General features: G+C 45.9%; 2 long non-coding RNA genes across 2 annotated transcripts; both read right to left on the bottom strand.

Moving 5' to 3' along the window:
• Positions 1-257: 257 nt before the first annotated feature.
• LOC138964081 (uncharacterized) lies at positions 258-2,561 on the bottom strand. The gene is made up of 2 exons (XR_011455003.1): positions 966-2,561; positions 258-315 (listed from the first exon to the last, which is right to left on the bottom strand). It is a non-coding gene; the product is annotated as an uncharacterized lncRNA (long non-coding RNA).
• A 3,147-nt stretch (positions 2,562-5,708) lies between these two features.
• Positions 5,709-6,776, bottom strand: LOC138964080 (uncharacterized). Its single transcript, XR_011455002.1, has 2 exons — positions 6,416-6,776; positions 5,709-5,766 (listed from the first exon to the last, which is right to left on the bottom strand). It is a non-coding gene; the product is annotated as an uncharacterized lncRNA (long non-coding RNA).
• Between the last annotated feature and the right edge of the window lie 5,724 nt (positions 6,777-12,500).

The raw sequence follows: 12,500 nt of genomic DNA, 5'->3' as shown, positions 1-12,500 counted from the left end.
CTATCATGTCTTGACTTTCAACTGTACGCGCGTGTGTATATGTGTGTCACTACGGTGAGTATGTGTGTGTGTGTATGTGTGTGAATGTGTGTGTGGGTGTGTGTGTGTGGGTGTGTGTGTGACGTGTCACTTGTGTCATCATAGTTTCAGTGTGTGTATGAGTGTAGATTGAGAGAGAATGAGAGAATGTGAGAGATAGTGAGTGTGTGGTTATTTGTTTGTGTCACTGCCTTCCTTCCAACGTTCACACTGGCACGCAAGGTTATGTAAATCGCTTTATTTTTCCTTTTGAACATAACCCGTGGTGTCGTAAAACTGAAACACAATGATAAAACCAAGTAAGAAATAGCCGATATAAAATCCAGAAAAAGGTCCAATTCAAAATATGACACATGTCATGGGAGTTTCAAGTTCATCTCATAAAAACTGACACACAATAGTAAGAAGGACTGAGCATGAAATGGCTAAAAGAATAAGCTAAGAAAGAGTCTAACTCAGAACATGGCACACATTATGCAAATTCCAAGTCTGTATCGTCAACAAAATGCAACATCAAGCCCGAGTACAAATCGCTGATGTCAGTATAAGGGAACTATCCCTTCTATATGTCACGGTAATTTAAAGTCATGAGGATGATCTCCATTGCCTCTCTCAAAAGGTATCGCTATCTGTAATTTTCGTTGCTCATACTTGCACTAAAAACAGACCAAACGAACTATGCCTCTGAGTTATGTGTCAGATAGAGTCCAGCCAAGAAGACCTGGCACATATATCACGTGAAGCCCATACCATGAACGAGCTCGTAAAAATATTACGAAAATATCATGCAACTTAGTTCGCGTGTCCTGCAGGCGTTACAACCACAATTGAGAGAGCAGTAAAAATATTCTACAAGACTACATACTTCGTTGGCCTTAAAAGTTATATGAGGAAAGTAGCAAAACATTCTACAAAGATCACATTACCTCGTTGGCCCTTTTGTTATCTGAGGAAAGCAGTGAGGATCAGTCTGTCTTCCTTGACGGCACCGGTTGAACTGAACTAGCAAAACGTGCTAAAAGCTAGCTTGCATTCGGAAGTGCGCGCATCAATACATATATCACAAGTAACCCCAAAAAAGATGTTTTCTGCATCCACATAAAATATGCGACAAAGTTAAGACATGATGAAGTCATCGACTTAAAAACACACTTCCAAGCCTTGCAAGTCTTCAAGTAAAATCAATGAAAGCTGACGAACTATATTTGTGTGCGGCGGACTACCAAAAGCGTCAGGTGAGTTTTTAGTGACGCGGCACAGGCGCCCGATTTACGAACTGCGGCAGCAACACTCCCACCCAAATCATCCATGATGATTTCAAAATCAAGATTAAAAGGTTATGAATGACTTCTGTGAAGCTTCACTGTTTACAGTCTTCTGCTGACACATGTTCAGCCTTTAAACACATGTGCTAATTACACCCACACAGTGTTAATTTACTGTCAACTCTTTCCAAAACGAACGACAAGCTTGTGAACAAGTTTGTTAAGGTAGGTCCAGGTCACCTCTACAAAGGGAGCTAATCTACCGTCAACGTATCTCTAGCAAGAAGAACGACTAGCTTGTGAGCAGGTCGGTCCAAGTAAGTCCTTTTGTGCAGGGGTTGGCCATGGTTGTTGAGCTCAGATGTCGCCATGAGCAGTCGGACCTTTCTGACAAGCCCATCGTCACTTGGGAAAGTTTCTACAACCTTGGCAACTTTCCAGTCCGCCCTACAGATCCCATCATCTTGCAGTAGGACAATGTCACCAACACAGATATTTCGCTGCGCCTTTTGCCAGGTGTTCCTTGTCTGCAGAGTTTGCAGGTATTCTCTTCTCCATCTGGTCCAGAACAGGTCAGCCAGGAACTGCACTCGTCTCCATCTCTTTTTCAAGTAGAGATCTTCCTTCTCAAACCCTCCTGGTGGTGGGGGCGAGGGTTCTACTCTCTCCTTCGGGAGGTCTGCCATCCTTTGACCTCTGGCCTTTCCACGATGCTTGATGCAGGTCACACACTGGTTTATGAGTGACGAGGTCACTCTTCTGCATCCGATGATCCAGTATCCGCTTGAGCGGATGTCGTTCATTGTCAGACTTCGACCTTGGTGAGCCGTTTTTTCGTGATGATGCACGGCGATGAGACGTGACAGATGGCTGTTCTTGGGGAGGATTAATGGGTGTTTCACGCCATACAATTCTGAAGTCTTTCTGAGCCTGCCTCCCACCCGTAGGAGGCTGTCATCATCGAGGAACGGGTCAAGGTCTCTGAGGGGGTTTGATTTTGACTTGAGTTCGCAAGCTCCCCCAAACGCTTCCCTCTGGATGACTCGAATGAGATTTCTTTTTGCTATCTGGTTTGCTTCCAAGGCGGAAATCTGTTTGTTCTGTTTGCGCGCGCAGCACTTGACGATTGTGGCGACTGCTGCGACTGCCTTCTTGTAGCTAGAGAATCTGCCAGTTTTCTCTTCAAAGCTGGTGACACTGTGAGTTGTGAAAACTGTTGTTGATTTTACTTCAGCATCTTGCGGGGAGATCTCAATGTCAATGTCTTCTGCAGTTATCTCCCTTTTCCACAGAATCTCAGGACCAGTGAGCCAGTTTGAAGTTGAGATCTCATCTACTGAGAACCCACGAGAGGCATGGTCTGCTTGTCTGTTGTTTGGTAGCTTTGGTTCCCCATTTTTGGAAGGCAGAGGCATTTCGTAATACCCGTCTGCTCTCTGGTGAATGCCTTCTTCAAGTGTCTTTAGGAATTTTTTGTCTTCCTGGGACATTGACCTTACGTCTGAGCTTTGATCTTTGAAATCTTGTTCCATGAGCTTGATAAGGTCTGTGGCAGTGACCTCCTTGATTTGTGTTTTGTACACATAGGTCACAGATTTTTCAGGACGGCAGATTGAGGGAGGAACTTCTTGCGTGACGACTCTGTGTGAGTGCCCTATTGCATCAAATCTTTCTTTGTTTGCGGTGGTGCCTCCAACAATGCTCCATCCAAGTTCTGTCTCGACTGCGTACGGCTGATTTCCCTCTCCAACAACACAGTTCAGAGGTGCTAGAGCTCTGGGACAATTGTAGCCAATCAAGATTCCAACGGGGCAGTCTTGCCTTGGGGCCAGGCGATCTTTCAACCTGCTCAAATGAGGCCATTTGCTTGCTGTTTCCGGTGACGGAATGTGTTCATAATCCAGAGGTATGTGATCTCTAGAATACATGGCAGGGAGAGAGATTGTTTTTTCAGAGTTGAAGCCTCTCACTTTCAGGTTGGTGTATTTTTGACAGGATATTGTGACGCTACTGTCAGTCATTGTTGTGAGTCTCAGAGTGGCAGGTTCAGATGATGCCTGCAGATCTTCAGCCACTGAGTCGAGAACAAAGGTTGAGTCAGACATGGTATCCAGAAGTGCATATACTAAGAGTTCATGGTCTGGGTTCTGCTCGGTCGACAGGTACACCGGAACGGCCATTGACGTTAAACTGTTTTTTGTCTTAGACAGGACCTTCCTGCATGTGGCGTTCCCTTCTCTGTTGTTTTGTTCTTTCCTCACTGGCTGCTCAACTCCAGAATATTGTCTCTCCTCATGCAAGCTTGTGGGATGTTTCCTTTTACATTTCTTACAGTCACTTCGCTTCACACATTCTTTTGACATGTGTCCCTGTCTTAGGCAGGCAAAACATAAGCCTTCTTTTCTTACGTAGTCCTTTCTTTCTGCCATCTGTTTGTTCATGAAGTCTCTGCATTCGTTCAAAGAATGATTTTGTCTCTTGCAGAACAAACAGCTTGTAGATGGCTTAGGTTCATGTATTTCATTCTGACCTGTACTGAGAACTGTTCTTTGTGAAGTATATGAGTCTCCATGTTTTCTGATCTGCTGCTTCACAGGGGGCTGTACTGGTGAAGGCTCAGAGGACAGAATGGGATCATTCAATATCTCAGATTCTTCAGAGACAAAACTTGCGAATTCTTGAAAGTTGGGGTATCTTCCTTTGTCTCGTTTGCTTTTTGCAATTTTCCTGTTCCATGTGTGAACCATCCAGTCTGGCAGTTTGGCAGTGATTTTCTTGATCTCTCGCATGTCATCAAGAAACTTCATGTCTTCCACTTCTGCAGCCGCAGCTTGGCACTGCAGTAGAAAATCAGACAGATTGCGCAGGCCTGACTTGTCTTTGTTGTGCACCTTGGGCCAAGCATCCAACTTAGACCGAAAAGCCTCAGAAATGACATAGGAGTTGCCAAATCTTTGTTCTAGAATGTCTCTGGCTCGCTGATAGGCATCTTTACTCCGCAGCATAAAGAACCCACTGACAGCTTCCTTGGCGGGGCCTCCCAGATAGCGCTTGAGGAAGTGTATTCTTTCTTCAGGTGGAACCCTTTTGTTCTCAATCAAGGATGTAAAAGAGAATGACCAGTCTGGGTACTGCAGGGAGTCTCCTGTGAAGATCGGTGGTTCGGGAATGGGAAGGCGACTTGAAGTTATTGCCCTTGCCAGTGCTTCTACCAAATTTTCATCATGAGTTTCGGGAGTAAAGACTGAAGCATGTGCTCGCAGGTTTTGTTTCGTTGGGTTATTATCAGTTCTCCCAGGCATGGTACGGCTGCTTGTCGACTTGCAGCTTGATCTGCTTGACGTCGAGCTTGAGGTCTGTTCAAGTGCATACAGTCTCGCCTCTTCCATTTTCAGCTGAGTTTCTACCTTCTGAGCTTCATGTTTTCTCTTCAGATTAGCCATTTTTCTTTCGGCGTTTAATCTGCGCATCTTTTCTTCAAATTCCAATTGCTCCAGTTCTTCCTGCCCCTCGTTCTCAATATGCTGTGCCTCTAGCTTCACTCGTAGTGCAGCAGTTTCAGCCGCAGCGGCAACTCTTCTTGACGATGTAGTTGATGTAGTTGAAGCCTTAGATCTTCTGGAGGAATGTGAAGCGTGAGAACGAGTGGAACTGTGCGAATACATGTGTTTGGTGGCAGTGACAATCTTATTCATTGTCGTAACTGACGCATCTGTCATTTCAGCAAGTGCTGAATCAATGTCTTCTTCACTGGTGTCACTAAGTTCTTTTAGTCTTTCTGCAGTTTCTTTTAGGGAGGTGAGTAGAGACGTCACCTTCATGCGTCTGGCGATCACATCCTCACAATCTACTTCTTCCTTTTGAAGTTCATGGTCTGTCTCTGCCAGAAAAGCCTGTAGGTTATCTCGATCAGATCTGAAGTTATCCGTGAGCAGTTTCATTTGATAAGCTTTGCCCTTCTCAGTCATTTTTGCTTCACGACTGGAACGTCTAAGTGCAAGACTCTCCTGTTGATATTGACTACTGTCTACACCAAAATATCGAAGTGTCTGCATCAGTCGAATTCAACGGTCGAGTTTCTGGAACAGTACAGCTGATCAGGAACAATAAAGTTGACCAGGAACGGTAGAGTTGATCAGGAACAGTAGAGTTGATCAGGAACAGTAGAGTTGACCAGGAGCAGTAGAGTTGACCAGGAACGGTAGAGTTGATCAGGAACAGTAGAGTTGATCAGAAACAGTAGAGTTGATCAGGAACAGTAGAGCTGATCAGGAACAATAAAGTTGACCAGGAACGGTAGAGTTGACCGGTGCCAGGGTCGAAGCTCTGGGTCGATTGGGTGTCCTTCGTCTCAGGTCCGAGTTTTACTGTCACTGCCTTCCTTCCAACGTTCACACTGGCACGCAAGGTTATGTAAATCGCTTTATTTTTCCTTTTGAACATAACCCGTGGTGTCGTAAAACTGAAACACAATGATAAAACCAAGTAAGAAATAGCCGATATAAAATCCAGAAAAAGGTCCAATTCAAAATATGACACATGTCATGGGAGTTTCAAGTTCATCTCATAAAAACTGACACACAATAGTAAGAAGGACTGAGCATGAAATGGCTAAAAGAATAAGCTAAGAAAGAGTCTAACTCAGAACATGGCACACATTATGCAAATTCCAAGTCTGTATCGTCAACAAATGCAACATCAAGCCCGAGTACAAATCGCTGATGTCAGTATAAGGGAACTATCCCTTCTATAGGTCACGGTAATTTAAAATCATGAGGATGATCTCCATTGCCTCTCTCAAAAGGTATCGCTATCTGTAATTTTCGTTGCTCATACTTGCACTAAAAACAGACCAAACGAACTATGCCTCTGAGTTATGTGTCAGATAGAGTCCAGCCAAGAAGACCTGGCACATATATCACGTGAAGCCCATCCCATGAACGAGCTCGTAAAAATATTACGAAAATATCATGCAACTTAGTTCGCGTGTCCTGCAGGCGTTACAACCATAATTGAGAGAGCAGTAAAAATATTCTACAAGACTACATACTTCGTTGGCCTTAAAAGTTATATGAGGAAAGTAGCAAAACATTCTACAAAGATCACATTACCTCGTTGGCCCTTTTGTTATCTGAGGAAAGCAGTGAGGATCAGTCTGTCTTCCTTGACGGCACCGGTTGAACTGAACTAGCAAAACGTGCTAAAAGCTAGCTTGCATTCGGAAGTGCGCGCATCAATACATATATCACAAGTAACCCCAAAAAAGATGTTTTCTGCATCCACATAAAATATGCGACAAAGTTAAGACATGATGAAGTCATCGACTTAAAAACACACTTCCAAGCCTTGCAAGTCTTCAAGTAAAATCAATGAAAGCTGACGAACTATATTTGTGTGCGGCGGACTACCAAAAGCGTCAGGTGAGTTTTTAGTGACGCGGCACAGGCGCCCGATTTACGAACTGCGGCAGCAACAGTTTGTGACTGTGTGCGTGCGTGTATGGGTGCGTGTGTGTGTTTATATGTGTGCGCGTGAGCGCGCGCGTGTGTGTGTGTGTGCAGTGTGTGGTGTGTGTGTGTGTTTATGTGTGCCGTCAGTGTCACTTGTGTCATAGTGTCAGTATGTGCATGAGTGTACGTTTGTCTGTGTGTGCGTGTGTCGTAAGAGAGAGAGAGAGAGAGAGAGAGAGAGAGAGAGAGAGAGAGAGAGAGAGAGAGAGAGAGAGAGAGAGAGAGAGAGAGAGAGACACTTCTTTGGCAATTTTGGACCAGACAGCGTCTTTATGTTTAACAGTTAGACTGTTCTGAAATTTGGACAGAATAACCGTTCTTTCGTAAAACACTTCTGTCAAGAGTACAGCAATTTCACCATCTGAAAAAGGCGCAGAACGCCCCTCTGTGTCTACTTTCTTTTTGAGCGGCACACGTGCCTTGCCATTTTCGTTGACTGAAATGTTGATAGAAACGTGCGCATGCGTATTAGTAGGGATTCCCCCAATTTCCCCGACCTTGACCTTAATACTCTCGCTGTCACTACTTTGGCGTTCAAGTCAGTTCATGCATTGTGAACAGTTAGAAAGTTGACTTCGGGAGTTCCCACTTCGAAAAGAGGCCTCTACTTCCAGTGTTTCTTACTTCTAGTTCATGCATACGGGCCCAGAATGGGACACTCAAAGTCGTCTGCCCACTTCTCGCTTGCTTACGCCGTCTTGCAGCCATGCGATGCCCCGGGCTTTGTTGAAGGTGGTCACCTTTCGTCTGGGAGGCATAGTGAGACGATGGTGGCTAGCGGAATATCGCGGGGCTATAAAGCCTAACTGGTGACAACAGTTCACTCTCAACACATCCTTCCTGCACGTGCATAACAATTTTTTCATCTTTCCCGCCCAGGCTTGCCCACGCGCCAGCGTAAAAATGGTCCACTTTTTGCAGTTTGGCAGTTTCTGTCTCGTGCCCTAGCTAGGCCTCCGTGGATCCTGAGCAAGTTTCCTGCTAACACAGCATTGCTCACCCACTGGTGTGTCCGGCCTGACAGCCATTTGGTTTTATAAACTTAGGAACAAGGAGTTTGGCACAGATGAAGTCAGCTGGTTTTTTCAAGGGCGGTCCCTAACTTTTGCCGTTCAGTATAACTTTGGAGAAATAGTGACAGACAAACTACTTGGGACAGCGAGCATCAAAGTGACAGTTGGTGTCCATTTTAGCACTTTGTAGCGCTCCTGCACATCGCAACTTTGTTCGTTTATCTGACTGTTTGTTTATCTGTATGTATGGATGTGTGTGTCTGTGTGTGTGTATGTATACCGAGCAACAAAAGAAACGCGAATTTTCTACAGAAAAACGTTTAATCACAATTTCAAAATGTTATTTCTCATAAACGTAACATCGAAACGAATCAAAATTATGGTGGTATGTTCCTCGCACACTGTTCTTGGCAATGGCATAGTGCAGATGGTCAGTACGGTGTGTGACCCCCATGGACGTTGATGACGGCCTGGCAGCGGCGCCTCATGGAGTGAATAAGTCGGTTGATGGCGTCTCTCGGGATGTTGCACCAGGCATTGATAAGGGCCTGACGCAGTTCTGCGGCAGTTCTTGGTCCTGGGCATAACTGGTTGGCCTTTCTTTGAAGTTGGTCCCAGAAATGTTCAATAGGATTCAAATCCCGGCTGAGGGCGGGCCAGGCCATGATGTCGATGTTATTGTGCTGCAGGAAGGTCTGGGTGACCCTGGCTGTATGCGGGCGAGCATTGTCTTGCTGCAGAACACAGTTTCTGCGCGCCTGGAAAAATGGCACAACATGAGGCTGTAGAATCTGGTCAATAGGACCAAGATTGTTGAAAAACACAGGTCCCAGGGATTGGTTGAGGCCGATTCCACCCCAGATCATGACGTTTGGTCCACCCTGGGCATTGTGTTCCATGACGCAGTCACCAGCATAGCGTTCACCTCTTCTTCGCCACACTCTGACACACCCATCAACATGACTAATGCAGAAACGGCTCTCATCGGTGAACAGAATGTTTCGCCATTGTTTCCAGTTCCCGTTGATGTGATCCTGGGCCCACTGCTGGCGCGCCATGCGATGTCTCTGAGTGAGGACTGGTCCTCTAGCGGGACGGCAGTTTTGGAGGTCTCGCTCAGCAAGTCTTCGGCGTATTGTCTGGCCACTGATACGGTTTTGAGACGAGCATTTGGCTTTGCCTTAGGCGCCAGGGTCTGTGTAACTTACACCTCTGACTTGTAGGTGAGGACAGTTGTCTAGAACAGCGCGGTGCATTTTCCTTGAATGAGGGTGCAGTGTTCGGTATAGAACTGAGGCGCGTCCGCCGCGACGGTGCCTGAGCTAAACATTGGCGGGTACTGCTCACAGCCCGGCACACGGCACTGTAAACATTCCCCCTCCCTTCACCTTTCTCGCCACCATTGGTCTCATAGCTAGATAGGTCTCTGGTGGTTACCGACGGTGTTCCTGGCTGTTTCATTGGCTGTATGGAATCGGTTTCTCAAATGATGACGCAGGATCTGGCGATCTTGTCTCTGTGTGGTAACGCGAGGTCTTCCACTTCGTTGTGTATCAGCAGTGCTTTCAGTGTTGACAAAACGTTGCTGAAGGCGATATACTGTTGACAGATGCACATTCAAAGCGACTGCTACCGCTTCTGGGTCATCACCAGCCGATAATCGACCCACTGCCCTCTCGCGTTGTTCTGGTGTCAATCTTGGCATCTTGACTCTGTCAAAAGTTAGACTGGCAGTAAGCGTGCCATGGTCTCTTTTTATTACTAATGCATCAGTGAACACATCTCACACATGAGGTTTCCCCTACTCCGCTTGCACGTGCTGTAAGCGCGCATCATGTGTTTCACGTGGAAACTGCTTGTCCCTTGCGTTCAGACAGCAGCAATGGGAAAATATTCACACAACAGTTTTCTTACACATGACTGCATAGTGCATCTATACTAGCGGGAAAAAGTTAAGGACGGTTCACACACGCAATCACAGCAAAAGAACGAATGAACATATCGTACGGAAATTTGGAACACGTTTACTTCAGTCAATGTGCAACGCAACTGCAAAATTTGGGTTTATTTCATCGAGCCGATTCGGTTATTCATGTCCACAAACAGCAGAGGGGTCACAAATAAACATAACAAGTCTTTCATGAGGTCAATAATGGGTGTGTCCGCCACGTTTGCGCTCAAGTTCACCACACCTTGACCGCATAGAGTTCATAAGCTTCGTGAAAAAGGCCTGTGGAATGGCCTGCCACTCCTGTTGGAGCATCTGCAGCAGCTGCTGCAGGTTTCTGGGAGGCTGGTGGTTGGCCCTCACCTGCCTGTCCAGTTCGTCCCATGCATGCTCTATGGGGTTCATGTCTGGCGAACAGGCAGGGAAATCCATCCTGACGACCCCGGTTTGCTGGATGTAGTCGTTGACAAGCCTGGCCCTGTGAGGAGTAGCATTGTCATCCTGAAACACGGCGTTTGGGCCAATCTGCTGCAGGGTCGGCAAGACAATAGGGGCGAGAATTTCGTCCCTGTAGCGTTGACCAGTGAGATTCCCGACCACATGGTACAGGGGGGTGCGTTGATGAAGGCTGAAGCCCCCCCAAACCATGACAGAGCCCCCGCCGAAGGCCACCCTCTCATGCACTGTGTCGTCTTCATAACGCTCGCCCTCACGCCTCCAGACCTTGCGCCGGCCGTCAGAATGGTACAGGTTGAACCTGGACTCGTCACTGAATAGGACCTGAGCCCAGTCCCGGCGCGTCCATCTCAAGTGGCGGCGACTCCAGGCCACGGCCCGTATGCATGAACTAGAAGTAAGAAACACTGGAAGTAGAGGCCTCTTTTCGAAGTGGGAACTCCCGAAGTCAACTTTCTAACTGTTCACCATGCATGAACTGACTTGAACGCCAAAGTAGTGACAGCGAGAGTATTAAGGTCAAGGTCGGGGAAATTGGGGGAATCCCTACTAATACGCATGCGCACGTTTCTATCAACATTTCAGTCAACGAAAATGGCAAGGCACGTGTGCCGCTCAAAAAGAAAGTAGACACAGAGGGGCGTTCTGCGCCTTTTTCAGATGGTGAAATTGCTGTACTCTTGACATAAGTGTTTTACGAAAGAACGGTTATTCTGTCCAAATTTCAGAACAGTCTAACTGTTAAACATAAAGACGCTGTCTGGTCCAAAATTGCCAAAGAAGTGTCGCTCTCTCTCTCTCTCTCTCTCTCTCTCTCTCTCTCTCTCTCTCTCTCTCTCTCTCTCTCTTACGACACACGCACACACAGACAAACGTACACTCATACACACACTGAAACTATGATGACAAAAGTGACACGTCACACACACACACACACACACACACACACACCCACACACACACATACACACACACACACACACACACACACACACATACACACACACACACACACACACACACACACACACACATACTCACCGTAGTGACACACATATACACACGCGCGTACAGTTGAAAGTCAAGACATGATATGATTTTTTCAAAGCATAGGAAGGTTTCTTTTGCAAATGAATAAAATTAACACAGAGGCAAAACCCGGTTTTTGCAGCCGGAATGCAATTGCGGAGGCTTAAAAAGGAAAAGATTAATAAAAAATATATAGCTCCCGGCGGAACTTGAACCCGGAGCAAATGAACGAGAGTCCGGAACCGTTACCACTGCACTATGTTACTCGTGTAGAATAGAGGCATGATGAAAAAAGGCATTCTGAGTTATTCAGTCGTGCTGGTTTGAAAGCTCGCCACCTTCGCCGAATGACTCGAGCACGTTTTTTTCGGTCAGTAACTGATCGAACTGTCGCTTTTGAGTCACTCTGTTTTAAGCATTTCACCTAAATTAAACAAGAATGTCACAGTCCGTGTCTATGGTGCAAGGTAGGAGACCGTCTCATTGTAGCCAAGTTACGACAGTTGCTCGATTGACGAATTTCACGTCTTCGAAATTGTGTCTGAGATAATTTCCCAATGAGCTGCCTTTAAAAACGGAATGTCCTGCAATTGTAGTATGCGCTGGAGGTTTCTTTTGGATGGGTAAGGACCCTTGAGATGCGATATCGTCGTATAATTATGTCAAGCGAGAGGCCCTTGACATTGGAAGTGGGAACTTCGAAAGCAAAGTTGCCAGCTACTCGGTATGCACGAGCTAAATTGAACGCCGAAGTAGTGGCTTCGAGAATTCTAAGGTCAAGGTCGAGAAAATTGGGGGAATCCCAATTAGTGCGCATGCGTTTGTAAACGGTAGGCTTGGTGACCAGAAGAAACAAATCTCATCGCGAGTTCGTAAATGGGCAAACGTTGATCGCGCTGTAGCTTTTACTATAATTGTTGTTTTTAACTGGTTGAACGAAAGCTGTGATAATTGTCCTTAAATAGAATGACTGTCTATAATAATGATTTCGTTGACCAGAATGTTGGGGACAATAAAAAAAGGTTGTTTATGTGGTAGCGGAGTCGCGTACGACAAAAGTCGGTTAACTTAAAACTCTTTTTGTAGTGTTTTTTTTATGATTGTGTATCGGTAAAACTGCTGGACAAAAATAGTTTGGTCAGAGCGAATGTTTGTGTTACTGGTAAATTTAAAAAGGCAGAACTCCATTTTTGGGGAATCAAGATATAAGGTGTAGTGAAAAGAAGATAAGTTCAGCGAA

This window comes from Littorina saxatilis, linkage group LG4 (assembly GCF_037325665.1).
Source record: "Littorina saxatilis isolate snail1 linkage group LG4, US_GU_Lsax_2.0, whole genome shotgun sequence".
NCBI classification, from domain to species: Eukaryota; Metazoa; Mollusca; class Gastropoda; order Littorinimorpha; family Littorinidae; genus Littorina; species Littorina saxatilis.
The sequence above is the reverse complement of the archived record's forward strand: the minus strand, read 5'-3'. Positions and strand labels throughout refer to the sequence as shown.